At 35.4% G+C, this 15,882-nt stretch overlaps 1 long non-coding RNA gene across 1 annotated transcript in view; it reads right to left on the bottom strand.

Annotated features, from left to right (window-relative positions):
* Nucleotides 1-15,882, bottom strand: part of LOC133540360 (uncharacterized) — a 33,444-nt gene that overhangs the window by 15,952 nt on the left and 1,610 nt on the right. The window contains exons 2-3 of the long non-coding RNA XR_009803610.1: nt 15,069-15,143; nt 10,428-10,607 (exon numbers count right to left, since the gene is read on the bottom strand). This is a non-coding gene — a long non-coding RNA (uncharacterized LOC133540360). The remainder of the gene's footprint in view (nt 1-10,427; nt 10,608-15,068; nt 15,144-15,882) is intronic.

Here is a 15,882-nt window from a genome sequence, read left to right as displayed (position 1 = left end):
GCTAGAAACACATACTATATTTCGAAGAGAGTGTATGTATTGATGCACTACAGTATAAGGACAGAAATACTTATATAATACAGCAAGTTTAAAGGACAGCAGGTTAGGCCACCGTGAGCTGAGACAGTCTCTACACAAGTCCCAGTATGTAATGTGATAAATGGCATAAACGCGCCAGTGACACAAGATTTGAAGTCATTTACACTATATATATCCGCCTCTCTGCAATTGGTGAGATATATTCTACTCACGAGGGTGATTTGGCTGAAAATAAGGTGCCTCGAACGCCGAGTGGCCCATTGTTCCCCTGCAACTATGCCACAACGCGGATCAAAGGAATCTAAACACGTCCGTGATCAATTGTCCTCTAGGGATTTGGACGAAAATGCAATGTTTACTCCGGACGATCGAAAAATGTTGCGAGCTATGGTTGAAAAACTGGACATTTTGATTGAACTAATAACTGACGTTCCAGAGCTGAAAAAAATCAGTCAAGTACAATCACGCTGAAATGGTGGAGATAAAAAAGGAAAACACGACACTAAAAGTTGAGTTAACAAGCCAGGAACTCGAAACTACTAGACTGACAACAGAGAGCGAGAAATTAAAGGCGGACTTGTTGGAACTCCGCTGCAGGAGCATGCGGGACAAGTTGCTGATTATGAAGATGAAGGTGACAAGATGGCTGCCAATGATTCTCCCTGCTCAGAGTCTCTCTACAATTCATCAAATATATCTGGAATCTGAGACAAATATCTTGAAATGCTCCATTGCTGATGGTGAAGGAATACTTTACTTCACTACTTTGGGGATATTGCAACAACATTGGACTCTGAAAAAGGTATTTTAGGAGTATCAAATCAAGGCCCAAACAGGCCTTCTGAAAACTTCAGTGCAGCTCATCAAGTTACCTAAAATACCTGTGTAAAATTACTTGAAAAGATGACAATAACAATTAAAAAGTTGTCAGAGGAACTTGAAGAGATGAAGAAATCTCTAAACTTCATGGGTGAAGAGATTGCTAAGGTTCTAAAGCAACAAGGAAACATCATGGGCCTCATGGAGGAAGTGAAGGAGCTGAAGGAGAATGTGATCCAGAGAGACAAAAGGATTGAACTTTTGGAGCAGAGATGTGAGGATTTGGAGCAACAATCACTTGTCAATGACATTGTGGTCACAGGACTAGAGCTGAAACACCGCAGTTATGCTCGAGTTACAGCTGGGCTGAACCAAGGTGAAGATGCTCCTACGGAGGAACTTGAAACTCTTGAGCAAAAACTCCTGGACTTTTTCAGAGGTAAAAACATCATCGTTGAGAAACAAAACATATCAACATGCTATTCATTTCCAAACAAGAATGTTAAAGCAAGACCAATAATAGTGATGCAGATGGTTAACCAGAAACACAAAATGGAGCTGCTGAGACAGTCCAAAAAGCTAAAGGGCACTGGAATTTATCTGAATGAGCACCTGACAAAGAAAAATGGTGAAATTCCAAGAAGTGGCCGCATTTTCAGGAAAGAAAATAAGATTCAATCTACATGGACGAGACATGGCAAAGTCTACATAAAGCCAAATAAATCGGATCAAATGAAGCCAATATGGATTAAAAACGTGAAAGACGGAACAATTTAAATAACTTGTTGAATCAGGACAACAAATGGTATGTGGACAATGAAAATGTATGGTACACATGGTATATGGACATTAGGATTAAGGATAATGTGTGTTTTTTTAAGTTATATCGTACATTTTAGTACATTATTGATATTTTGGTTAAACTTCTTTGGAGGATGACTAATAATGACTTTTATATTTCTGACGAGGAAGAAAGCAGTATAGCTGGGCAAGAAGATATTCAAGACAGGATAAGCTGTAAGGAACTACATTTAAGTTATTTAGAAATGAATGATGATAAAGTAGGAGAATTTTGTAATGACATTGATCCAGAAATTAATCTAAGTGGATTACATAACATAAATGTTTCATATTACTCAGAGGATAGTTTTAAAAATGTGGATTTAAAGGGTTTTTTGCTTATTCATTTTAATAGTAGAAGTCTCAGGGCTAATTTTGAGAAGATACAAGAGTGTTTGGAATCTTTAAAATCAACATTCCAAGCAATTGCATCTCAGAGACATGGTTGACAGATGAAATTAATGATATGTTTATATTAGAAGGTTATGATTTTTATAATATAAATAGAAAAAATTAAAAAGGAGGTGGCGTTGCATTCTATGTACAAAAAAAATATTACTGTGAAATTATCGACAGTCTAGTTATAGATGATGTTATGGAGAGTATGACTATAAAAATACAAATAAACAACGAACGTAGTGCATATTTGAGTTGTATTTATAGGACACCTGGGTCACATGTAGAGCTTTTCCATGACAGCCTACTAAAAGTACTTGGAAAACTAGCTAACAAGAAATGTGTCTTTGTGTGTGGAGATTTCAATTTTGATTTATTAAAATGGAGAACCCATAAACCAACTAATGACTTTATAAATGAAATGTTTACTTATGGTTTGCAACCAATAATTGATAAACCAAGCAGAATAACGCGAGAATCTGCTACCCTCATTGACAATATTTTTACAAATATCCATGACATAACTACAGGTGGAATACTCCTTAGTGACATCACAGATCATTTTCCAGTGTTTGTGAATATTCAAAGTATGATTGTAAATAATATAGCACAAAAAACATTGTTCAAATTAACAAGATTAAGGACACCTGAAAGAATACAAGCATTTAAGAATGAGCTTTCAAAATGTTTCTGGGAAGGGGTGTATGTTGAAAATTGTAATGATTCATACAGGGCATTTCTGTTTAAATGGATAGAACTTTATAATTCCTGCTGTCCAGTCGTGAAGTCCACACTAAAGAAAGTGAGTAAAAATAAGCCTTGGATGACGAAGGGTCTAGTAATGGCCTCCAATAGAAAAAATGTTCTGTATGATAGTTACTTAAAAAATAAAACTGAACAAAATGAAATGGAGTATAAAATTTATAAAAATAAGTTGACTTCTATTCTACGAAAGCAAAAGAAAAGTTATTATAACGAGAAATTTGAAGATAGCAAAAATAATATTAAACAAACATGGAACACAATCAACCAGGTTTTAGGTAATAGATGTAAAAATCATGAGACTCCGAGCTACTTTATAAATAATAATAATATAAAACTAAACAAAAAAGAAATGATAGTGGAAGAATTTAATGACTATTTGGTTAATATGGACCCTGCACTTGCAGAAAAAATACCTGTTTATGAGGACACAGGCTTGACTAAAAACACAATAAACCCTCATTTAAAATCAATGTTTTTGAGTGGAGTAACGGAAGTGGATATAATTCAAACAGTAAGAGCCTTTAAAAGTAAAACATCTACAGACATACATCACATAGATATGGTAATTATTAAAGAATGTATTCATTTAATTCGTAAGCCATTGGCTCACATATGTAATCAATCATTCAAGTGTGGATACTTCCCAGATGATATGAAGATAGCAAAGGTTATTCCTGTTTTTAAAAACGGAAATAAGCATCTTATGGAAAATTATAGACTGATTTCAATACTCACTCAATTTTCAAAAATTTTAGAAAAGCTTTTTACAAAACAGTTTAATAATTTTCTGGAAAAAAACACCTTGCTTAAGCAGCAGCAGTATGGTTTTGGGGAAAATCGAACAACTACGTATGCAGTAATGCATATGCTGGAGGAGGTTAGTACTGCTATGGATAATGATGAATTTACAATAGCCATCTATATTGATTTAAAAAAGGCCTTCGATACCATTGACCACAGACAGTTAATAAATAAGTTGGATAAGTACGGCATCCGAGGGCCAGCTCTGTCCTGGATCAAGAGCTATCTAGAAAATAGAAAACAATGTGTTCAGGTGGATAATACAATATCTGGATTTAAAAATATAGTTTGTGGAATTCCACAGGGTTCTATAATTGGTCCTAAGTTATTTACAATTTTCATTAATGATTTTTGTGATGCATCAAGTTTCTTAACATTTTTTATGTTTGCTGATGATACAACTATCCTTTGTTCTGGAAAATCTTTTAATGAACTTTTGGTAAAAATAGAACAAGAAATGACAGTGCTTAAAAACTGGTTTGATATGAATAAATTATCACTTAATATTGCTAAAACTAAATTTATGATATTGGTACCAAAACTGAGGTATCTAATGAAGTAAATATTAAAATAAATGGATATAAAATTGAGCGTGTCTTTGATACTAAGTTTTTGGGAGTTATAATTTATTATAAATTATCATGGAGACAACATGTAAATTATATAAAAACAAAAATATCAAAAACACTTGGTGTTTTGTATAAAACTAAAGAATTACTTAATTATAATTCTTTGTTAACAATTTATTATACTTCCATACATGACATACTGTGTAGAACTCTGGGGGACCACTTTTAAAACCATAACTAATGATATTGTTTTGCTGCAAAAAAAAAGCTGTACGGCTAATAAACAAAGCAGGATATTATGACCATACCCATCCATTATTTGTTAAATCAAAACTTATGAAATTTCAAGATATTGTTTATTATAAAATAACACAGATAATGTTCAAAGCAAAAATAAATACTCTTCCAGAAGGAATTCAAAAATACTTCACTCTACAGACCAGCAAATACAATCTAAGAGATGAATCTAGGTTTATTTTACCAAAAGCAAGACTAGTGGTTAAATGTAGATGTCTATCTGTTCTCGGTGTTAATTTGTGGAATTCTGTTGGTAAAGAAATAAAAATGAGTGACTCAGTATTTAATTTCAAAAAGAACATGTCACAATGTATTTTAAAAAGTTATGTGAACTAGAAATGTATGTTTGTTTGGTTAAATGTTGTATTTAGAAGGTATGTATGTTTATCTATTTACAGAAAAGTGTATGTGTGTAGGTACATATTTTTGTATTGTTTGTTGGGGGGCAGCTTGAATGTGGATGCTGAATGACTATATTTCTTTTTGTGTTGCAGAATTATTAGAAAGGGTAACTTAATTGAATGTAAAAAATGTATGTTGGGCATATAAGCTTTTTTGCTTCTGCCCGTTTCAGTCATGTTATTCATTTTTGAATCGTGATCTATGTTTGAATATGTTTTTGTTAGACTGAAAATAAACTGAACTGAACTGAACTGAAAGATGTAGAAGAGACTTACAGCATCGCGGAGAACCTCGTCACAGCCATTCTGCAGAAGCAACTCGGCATTTCGGATGAAGAAGTCAAGAGGATCCAAATGGAACGAGCACACAGGATTGGCAAACGCAAAGAGGATGCTAGACCGAGACCTATGGTTGTAAAGTTGATCAAATCCAAATGCAAAGACGGAGTGCTTGCTCTCTCCAGAGGGTTACTAACCCTCCTTAATCTTTACAAAAGATTAAAAATGTTATGGATGCATTTGATTTAATTGATATCTGGAGATTAAAAAATACTAGGTTAGTACAATATATGTGGAGAAGACAAAACCAGGCAAGTCTTATTGACTATTTTTTATATACCATTTTCATTGCTAAACAAAGTGACTGCAATACCAAGCAATGATAAATTGTGTTCTGATAATAATTGTATAGGTTTAAAAAACTGCAATTGAAGATAATACATGTGAGCCCAGATATTGGAAGTTGAATCAAATGCTTCTACAGGATGAATAATTCATTGAAAAAAAAAAAACTTATTACTGACTAATTTAAAAATAATACAGGATCATCAAATCGCCAAATCGCCTGGGAAGCCTTCAAATATTTAAGGGGATATGCCATCGCGTACTCTTCATGGAGAAAAAAAACTTAAAATGGTCTAACAGGAATTAAAGAAAGAAATTGAGGATTTACAAAAAACATTGATAGTAGTGATAATCTAATTAGCGAGCAACTGAATTCCTTTTACAGCCAAAAAAGAAGAGTTAAACTTAACTGAAAAACAATTATTTTAAAGTTATGACTGCAACAGAGCAATCTGGATGAAAAAAAGGTGATAAGTGTTCAAAATTAATTTGAAATATCCAAGCAAAAAAACGTTATAAAAAGAACATTTCCATACGTATTAAAACAAATGGAAAGGTATTGGATACACACACCACATTGTTGAAAGTAAAGGAAAATTACTTTGGAAATATTTTTTCTAATAAAGTAATCTCTCCTGAAACTACTTTTTTTTTTCAGAAAATTATAAAAGAAAATTGACTTCAGAAGAAAGCCATTCATGTAAAGGCCTCATTAGAGAGGAAGAACTTGTGGAAGCTGTTAAGTCTTTTCATCCAGGGAAACCCCAGAATTAGGTGGAATACCTATTGAGGTCTATCAAGTATTTTATGAAGAGGTTAAGAAACAACTGCTTTTGTAGTTTTAATTACTCATATAAAACACATGTTTTTGTCTAACACTCAAACAGAAGGTCTTATTTCTTTATTCTGAAACAGGAAATAAATGGTGAGTATAAAGACCAAGTTTATCTAAAAAATTGGAGACCAATGACACTTCAGTGATACGATGCCAAGATCCTAGCAAAATGTTTGGCTTAAGGACTTAAGTCTGTTTTGTCAAATATTAGGGTTAGGGTGAAATATTATTCACCAAGATCAATCAGGTTTCCTACAATTAAGTAACATAGGAAACAATATTAGACAGTTATTAGAAATGATAGAAAATTATAATATGGAAAATAAAGGATCAATTTTTACAGTCAACCTGGAGAAAGAATTTGACAAAATTAGCCTAGATGTGTAAAAGCTTAGTTTGTTTCAATTTTGGCAACACCTTACTACACTGGATAAAGATGCTATATATTTAAATGAACTGTAGAATCATCAATAATGGATACATCTCTGGGACAATACTTCTATTAAGAGGTCTAAAACAAGGGTGCCTTTTGGCTCCATACTTATTTATTATTGCTATGGAAATATTGACGGTAAAAGTTAGATTGAATAAAAATATTGAAGGGCTCAGTAATAATATTATTGAAAGTAAAATAATGTATGCCGAAGATACAAGCTTCTTTATCAGCCCCGATCCTCATTGTTTGCGAAAGCTTCTTAATCATTTGGACATATTTTCACAGCAATCTGGGCTTAAGCTAAAATATGGTAAATGTAAAATAATAATCGGAAATCTAAAGGGAACGTTATTTCGATAGCAATGCAAAGTGCCTGTTTTGTGGACAGATGGACCATTTAACATACTTGGTGTTTTTGTCCCAGAGAATCTGGAAGATCTCGGCTCAGTAAATTATGTTAATCGATTAAGGAAACTGGATAAAATTATGCAATTATGGAAAGGGAAATCCTTAATCTTGTATGCTAAAATATCTATTGTCAACTCGTTAATCATTCGTCAATTTATTTATTTGTTTTTGTCATTACCAGCTCCATCAAAAAACTTTAAGGTCTATGAGCAGAGGGTCTTCCATTTTGTCTGGGACGGCAAACCAGAAAAGATTAGAAGAAAGGTTTTGTACAATGAATATGAGGGCCTGAAACTTCTCAACCTTGAAGCTATGTGCCTGTCTTTAAAAGCATCAATTGTTCCAAAGACGTAATTAAACACTGAGTGGTACACAAGTGTCCTGTTGGACAAAAAACATGTACTGTATCAAAATAAATTGTATCCGTTTTTACAATTGATGACCTCGCATTTTCCATATGTAGAGAGAGAGTCTGCTGGGAAACATGGCGAGGTTCATGAAGGAAACAATCCACTCATGGTGGTGTTTTCTATTTGATGTGCCAGAAAAAAGAGATGACATTTTGCAGAAGATAATATGGATGAACTCTATTGTTGTAATAGATGGAAAGCCTTTCTTTTGGTAAACTATGTTTGAAAGAGGAATCATTTTTGTCAATGACATTATCAATGAGAACGGTAAGATTATGAAGTATGATGAATTTAAAGGCCTACTGAAAGCCACCACTACCGACCACGCAGTCTGATAGTTTATACATCAATGATGAAATTTTAACATTGCCACACATGCCAATACGGCCGCTTTAGTTTACTAAATTGCAATTTTAAATCTCCCGCGAAGTTTCCTGTTGAAAACATTGCAGAATGATGACGCTTATGTTGACGCGTGTTTGTGACGTTATTGTTTGTAGTGGACATTTTATCTAAGCACCACTCACAGCTAAAAGTTGTCCAATTTAATTGCATAATTACACAGTATTTTGGACATCTGTGTTGCTGAATCTTTTGCAATTTGTTCAATTAATAATGGAGACGTCAAAGAAGAATGCTGTTGGTGGAAAGCAGTGGATTGCAGCCGCTTTTAGCAACCAAAACACAGCCGGTGTTTCTTTGTTTGTTGTGAAGCTTTACTATGGAACAGAGCAGTCAAGCGAACATGTTTCTCTACCACATGTCAACCAGCAGGTTTCGGTGAGAAAATTGTGGTAATAAGTCGGCTCTTATCGGAGACATCAGCGGAGCTTGTGCCGTTCTTCCTGCAGCAGCTGTCAAATAGCCAGCTGCCACTTTCTTGGCTCCTCCATGGCTTCCATCAGAGACACTGCTGGTCACCAAACCCCTCCCAATTTCAGGTATGACTTTATAATCTCACTAAAACACTAGTAACACAATAATCAGATAAGGAATTTTCCAGAATTATCCTAGTAAATGTGTCGAATAACATCTGAATCGCTCCCACTGCCCTAGCCTTTTTTTTCTATTGCTTCACTCTAACTTTCCTCATCCACGAATCTTTCATTCTCGCTCAAATTAGTTGGGAAATCGTCGCTTTCTCGGTCCGAATCGCTCTTGCTGCTGGTGGCTGTGAATATAAACAATGTAAGGAGCCCTACAACCAGTGACGTCACACGCACATCGTCTGCTACTTCCGGTACAGGCAAGGCTTTTTTTTTAGCGACCAAAAGTTACGTACTTTATGGTTGATGTTCTCTACTAAATCCTTTCAGCAAAAATATGGCAATATCGCGAAATGATCAATTATGATACATAGAATGGACCTGCTATCCCCGTTTAAATAAGAAAATCTCATTTCAGTAGGCCTCTAGAACTATGTATGATGATGCTTGTTCAAGTTTTTCATTCAATCAACTAACTGGAATCATTGGGAAAAGATGGAAACAAATAATTAATTACGGAACTACTAAATTATTAGTTTGTAAACCTCTAATAAGAAATTCTAGTTGGCAAAAAGGAACTAAAATAAATATAAAATAATATAATGTTTATTTAATAAAGAAATCTTTGAAGGATGCTCATATAACACATATGGAAAATGGGAGGACATTTTTGACTGCTTTTTGACTGAAGAAATATTCAAATTAATCTACGAAACTACTATCGATTTGCAAAATTGTTAATTTCAAATTAAAATTATTTATAACTTTTCGAACACAAGAAAAATGTTAAAACTATGGAATGTGACAAGAGTCGGATGAATACCTATTTTGTTGTAAGGAGTCTGAATCCACCCTGCTTTTGTTTTGGTATTGTCATATTGTGTCTTCCTTTTGGGTGGAAGTTGGAAAAATGTGTTTAATTATTGGTTTGTTTATGAAGCTTAATATGGTTTCTGTTATTTTAGGAGAGTTCATTGACAGTCATGACTAAGTCAATTTAATTATAGCATTCAGTGAAAGGTTTTTTTTAAGGCCAAAAACAGATATTCACTTTTTACCCTCATTAAAACATGTATTCAGTATTTTTTGACTTCAGAAAGTTATATGGTTGAAACCGATAATGATGCCAATATACATAAAAAAAGATGGGAAGTTTGAAAATGTAATTTTGTTTACAGATATTTGCAATCTATTGTTGTGTTTCCTAATTTTGAGTGTACATAAATGAAGGCGTGTGTTGCTGAGCCCGACTTTGATTGATTGATTGAAACTTTTATTAGTAGATTGCACAGTTCAGTACATATTCCGTACAATTGACCACTAAATGGTAACACCCCAATAAGTTTTTCAACTTGTTTAAGTCGGGGTCCACGTTAATCAATTCAGGTAAACTGGACCTGGACATAATCTGGACTGGACCTGGTTGAAGAACCCTTCAAACAATCTAATTTCATTCATAAGGTCCTTTTCAAAAAATATATATAAAATAAAATAAAATAAATACATTTAAAACATTTTCTTGAATAAGAAAGACAGTACAACAATATAAAACAGTTATAGAGAAACTAGTAGTTAATGAAAATGAGTAACATTAACTGTTAAAGGTTAGCACTATTAGACAGAGTAATGAAATACATGTTATACAATCTTTAGAAGAAATTGTAAGTATAATATATTATCTTCAGAATATGTTCATAGTGAAGCACTACAAGGACAGAAATATTTCATCCTGCTTGAATGTAAGATTTGTATTCAATTCCTGGGTAAACACTGCCCCCTGGTGGACTCTTTAACTACATACCTTGTCTCCTTTGCGTCCACTCAGACCTTGAGCACCTGGAACGCCCATGGGTCCTCTCTCTCCTTTGCGTCCACTCAGACCTTGAGCACCTGGAACGCCCATGGGTCCTCTCTCTCCTTTGCGTCCACTCAGACCTTGAGCACCTGGAACGCCCATGGGTCCTCTCTCTCATTTGCTCTCCTGTCATATATGAGAACAATGAATAAGTATTGTACTTACAATGTGCTGTGCTGAGCAGACATGTGTTGAGTTGGCTCCAGCAGCAAACTTTCCATATTCACTTTTAGACCTTGTCATTGAAGCAATTTGAAGTACAGCGAGGTATTGCATGCATGACATACATGTAGATGTTTTTAAAAATGTATTTTGTAATTTGTGATTGCTGCTGTTCACATTCACTCACAATCACGTCCACACAGAAGTAATACAAATAACACTTTACTAGACAAAAGCAGCACCGTTGTATAGCACACTCGATGTAGATACTTTTTTAAATGTATTTTGTAATTTATGATTGGCCTCACGCGGGCCGGACAGGGACGCACATAGAGCCGCAGAATTCCCGGGTCTGTGTTACAGTGAATGAATATGCATTTTAATGTATAATCACCTCATGATAGTATTACACAATTCCCTAAGCCAGTGACTATCTAACTGTGGTAAGACAGAGAATGACATAAATATGCAAACAGTTTTACTGTTCAAATTGTGGCCAAAAATATTCAATGAATACTTATGGCCACTACGCAACTGGTCATTATGGTGGTACTTGGAGAGCAACGTTTTTTTTTCTTGAAGTGGTACTTGGAGAACAACCTTTACATATTTGCTTTTGAAGTCATAAGTCAGGGGAACAAGCATTTAAACAAAAACATTTCAGGAATATAAATGTTAACACAGGGGTGTCTAAACGTTTTCACCAAAAAGTCAAAGTATGTTGGTACCGTTTTGAGATATTTTTATATATCTTAAAAATAATACTCAAAACTGACATTAAAGAAAAAACTTGGGCCATGTCCACACGATTACAGAGTGTTTCAAAAACACATATTTGGGGTGAAAACAGTCTTTATTCACACAAGTGTAGTTTCAAAAGTGTCTCTGTCTACACACAAACACATACACCTGCTGTCATGCACATTTTGTCCAATCAAAATCCTGACAAATGGTGGCATTACACCTCTTATTATTTTTATTTTTATACACTACACGTAAAATGACTTGTCCATTATCTTTAAACCCAGCCTGCACGTACACAGAGCCCTGGGAACATTATTAAAGAGCGAATAATAGAATTATAACATGTTCAGCAAAATGGTGATGAATTACATGTGCAGTGAAGTCGACATTATTTCTAAAATCAGCACGCACTAAGGAAACCATTTTGCATGTTTGAGGGAATTATAAAGCATTTAATCATGGATATAATGATATGGTACATGGATGATGAAGTGTATATTGTCTTTCACATCAGTACAAATTACAAGGATGACGTTACATTGTTTTTTTTGTTTCTGCTTGGTCGCTCTTTTTGTGTGTGTGCGGTCGCGCCCGGCTCAATCTACAATAATGGAAGCAAGACACGTAAGTTCACTTCATGACTTGTCGTTAAACAAGGACTAAAAACATAAGATAATGTTGCACCTTTCTTATGACACAGAGCAAAAAGTCTTGCTTGTCAAAGTTGTGCCATCAGTTGGAGGTTCCACAGCCATCACATCCAAAACAGCTGACTGTCATTTGCGCTGACGGGAGTGTCACCAAGCCCATTTTAATGAATCTTTTTTTAATTCATGTTGAGTGAAAATAGCGCATCCAAACATAGAATAAATCATCTTATGGTGCGTTTAAAGGCAGCAAGGTAGCAAGGCAGTGTTGTTGAGCTTGGAAATGACACAAGCGTGACGTCATCTCAAGTCTCCGGTTGTGCCGTGTACACGCATACGCTCAGCGGAGACTTTTGGAACTCTACACTTTGACCAGCGTTTGCAAAAGTCTGCATTTTTAAAGACACGAGAGGCCTAAACACAGAGATATGTATGCGTTTATTAGGTTTCTCTGTTCGTGTGGACATGGCCTTAGTGTCAGCTTTGTGTTATAGACTACAAAGTGTAGCAAAGTATTACAGTAAAAAATAGAACATAGGTGGTTCCACAGCTGGGCGATATATCGATATACGCGATATATTGCGGATTTGTCTCTGTGCGATATAGAAAATGACTATATCGTAATATTGGAGTAGACGTTCTCACGCAGTTGTTTTTAGCTGCGGGCATTACACTACAGGCTCTCCTCGCTCTTTCCTGTGTCTCCTTCTCACAGACAAGCAGGCGCACATTCTTACATACGTCACATACTGTCACCTCTTACTTCACATACGTATACGCCCTCGCCCAGCAGAGAGGTAGCGGCGTGGCTAACGTTAGCTGTGATGCTAGCGGGTTGTTGCAAGAGAACGAAGGTGCGAATCTCGTAACAAATGAATGAATTAATTCCCAAGAAAAACAGCACGGGGTCCATCGTCTGGCGGTGGTTCGGCTTCAATCGGAAATATGTCGAATAGACAACTTTAATTTGTTATGTGTGGAGCACAAGCGTTGCTACCAAAAGTAGCATTACTGCTAATATGTAGCATAATTTGAAAAGTTGAATAAATACAGTTTTGGTCAATTGACTTAGTTGTGATTTCCTTCTCTGCATGAAAGTTTTAAAAGTAGCATATATTAGTGCAGTATGGAGAATAATCACCATACTGCTGTGATTATATGTATCCAGTGTTTATTCAAGGCTAAGGCAAAATACCGAGAAATATATCGTATATCGCGATATGGCCTAAAAATATTGCAGTATTACAAAAAGGCAATATCGCCCAGCCCTAGGTGGTTCAACGTAGCACATTTTTCTGCCTATATTTTTCACATTTACTAATAGGGTGTCCAGAGCAGCAACGGTGGGCAAAATGAACTTTCACAAAATATTCATTATGAACAGTCCTGCAATGCGTTCACTTGTGGAAATGTCTAAACATAAAAGCTAAATGTCCTCCAATAATAAGCGCACAAGTCTTGCTGGGTAATATGGCCCAAAACGGATAGCATTTATGCATTTATAGTCTGAATGGCGATATATGTTATACCGTATTTCCTTGAATTGCCGCCGGTGCACTAATTAATTTAAAACCTCCTCTCACTCCTGCGCTTACCAAAGGCATGCAGTAAAAGTAAGCATGCACACATTATTTTAAAACCTCTTCTCACTCCGACACTTACCAAAGGTATGCAGTAAAAATCTGAGTGCGATGTAAGCTTGGATCTTAAATCCTACTGAATAGTAGGGGTGTAACGGTACGTGTATTTGTATTAAACCGTTTCAGTACGGGGGTTTCGGTTCGGCACGCGGGCGTACCGAACGAGTTTGGAAGCAGAAGTCTTCACAAGCTGCTATGCTTTCTGCCTCTGTCTCAGCAGTGAGCACCCAGCATTGTCCTGCCCACACAACCATCTGATTGGTTACATACAAAGCCAATCAGCAGTGCGTATTCAGAGCGATGTAATAGCCAATCAGCAGTGTGTATTAAGAGCGATGTAATCAATGCTTTAGCGTCGAGCAGAGATATTCGTTTAGCAGGGGAGCAGCGGACTCTACCCAAATTATACTTAACACTTCCCAGTCACAACTATTACAAACATCACTATGAGCCCGTTGACCTTCTAGAAACTTAAACTGCAGCTCAGGTAGCTCACAGGATAGGTTTGAGGTGAAGGCTAATTAGCTTTTAGCGTAACATTAGCTCATTTTGCTGTGTGTGTGTGTGCGTGCAAGGGGCATCAAAACCCTGTCTGTCTGTTATTTCATTGAACTCCATCGTGTTTAGGGATAAATAGTCTCTCCCATTGCTATTGTACTATTTTTCAGCAATAGTTACATTAATCATTAGTAATGTAGCAGCCTAGTTTTGAATAGCAGGGTCCCTGCTGTCGCATGTTGATAAAAATACAACATGTACATAATAAAAGTCAACTACAGGCTTCCCTAATACTGTAATAAATTAAGCATGATGAGTTGACATTAAACAGTTTCAATGGAAACTGTTTAATGTTGCACTTTTTATATGTAGAAGAAAGGTTTTTTCATTTCATTTAATCACAGCAACAACTTGAGACAGTTTAATGTGGATTAACGTGGGCAGAATTATTATAGTTTTCCTCATGTTAGAAGGATAAAGCCATTGTTTACAAATTTGGTAAATAACCAAAAAAGGTATATTTTGTTGTTTTCTTACTGTACCGAAAATGAACCGAACCGTGACCTCTAAACCGAGGTACGTACCAAAACGTAATTTTTGTGTACTGTTGCACCCCTACTAAATAGCTCTTAGTCTTCTTCCCTTTATGCGATTTCAAATTACCGGTATTAAAATCAGCCTCCTCCATTTTGAAAATGATGACAGGGGAAGTGTCACTCGTGACATCACGAGTTTGACCAGGCGGTAATACTAAGCATGCGCTAATTTTTTGGGGGAGCGAGTTTGACCCGGCAATAATTCAAGGCAGGCGCATACTATATGCCCTGCGGCAATTCAAGGAAATACGGTATGCTGGTACCTGAAACAACAGGTGTAAAGTGCTCGAGGCCGCTGACCTACTTATCTCCATTGCAGCGGTGGTTTGCGTTGTGCATCGTTGCTTCCTGTGCGTGGGGTTATTTTCAGAGCAACTGAAAAGCAGAGACGTGGAAATTCACAACTCTAAGCTGAAGAAGTAGAATAAATCAACACGCAAAATGTTTACATCTCAAGATCGTATCAAATTACACCCAAAGCTAAATTTTAATTTCTTTACTCATAATTTAAGACTATTGTATACATTTTTTCTGTATAATCCTGAAATATGAAGTCAGTCTACGCATCCTATCATGATTTATAAGCTTCCATAAAATCTTTTTGTAAGGCTGCCGGCGCCGCCTCAGACAAACAAAACCATTGTAACATTTCACCCGGAAAAAAGTCCTCTGCTATGGTCCGATAGTGGTATACAAGTGCTAAATTATTCACTGTAAAACCCTGTTTGAAAATTCAACAAAATATGGAAGTTACAGCTATTGTTTATTGTAACGTCAGTACTTGGTTCATTAAATAATAAAATATATAATCTATCAAGTTTTAAAATATTGAATGAAGTGATTTTCTTTAAGTTACTGACTTTTTATTCATGCATTTATCATGTTTTGTAGTTCACCTTCCAAAAAGTAGCTCACTTATTTTCTTAGTCTTAAAAAGCGACAAGTTTTGAGCTTCAAAAATGCCTAGCTCCTTTGATATCATATTGGTTCAAATACCTTTTAAACTTGGTTTGCCTTTGCACTAGTGTCACTTTTTTTTAAAGATATTCAGCATTTTAAATTTGGAGAGTATGCAGATTAATTTTTCCTGTATGTAGTAACCTAACGTGTTGCT

Source organism: Nerophis ophidion, linkage group LG22 (assembly GCF_033978795.1).
Source record: "Nerophis ophidion isolate RoL-2023_Sa linkage group LG22, RoL_Noph_v1.0, whole genome shotgun sequence".
Classification (NCBI taxonomy): Eukaryota; Metazoa; Chordata; class Actinopteri; order Syngnathiformes; family Syngnathidae; genus Nerophis; species Nerophis ophidion.
The sequence above is the reverse complement of the archived record's forward strand: the minus strand, read 5'-3'. Positions and strand labels throughout refer to the sequence as shown.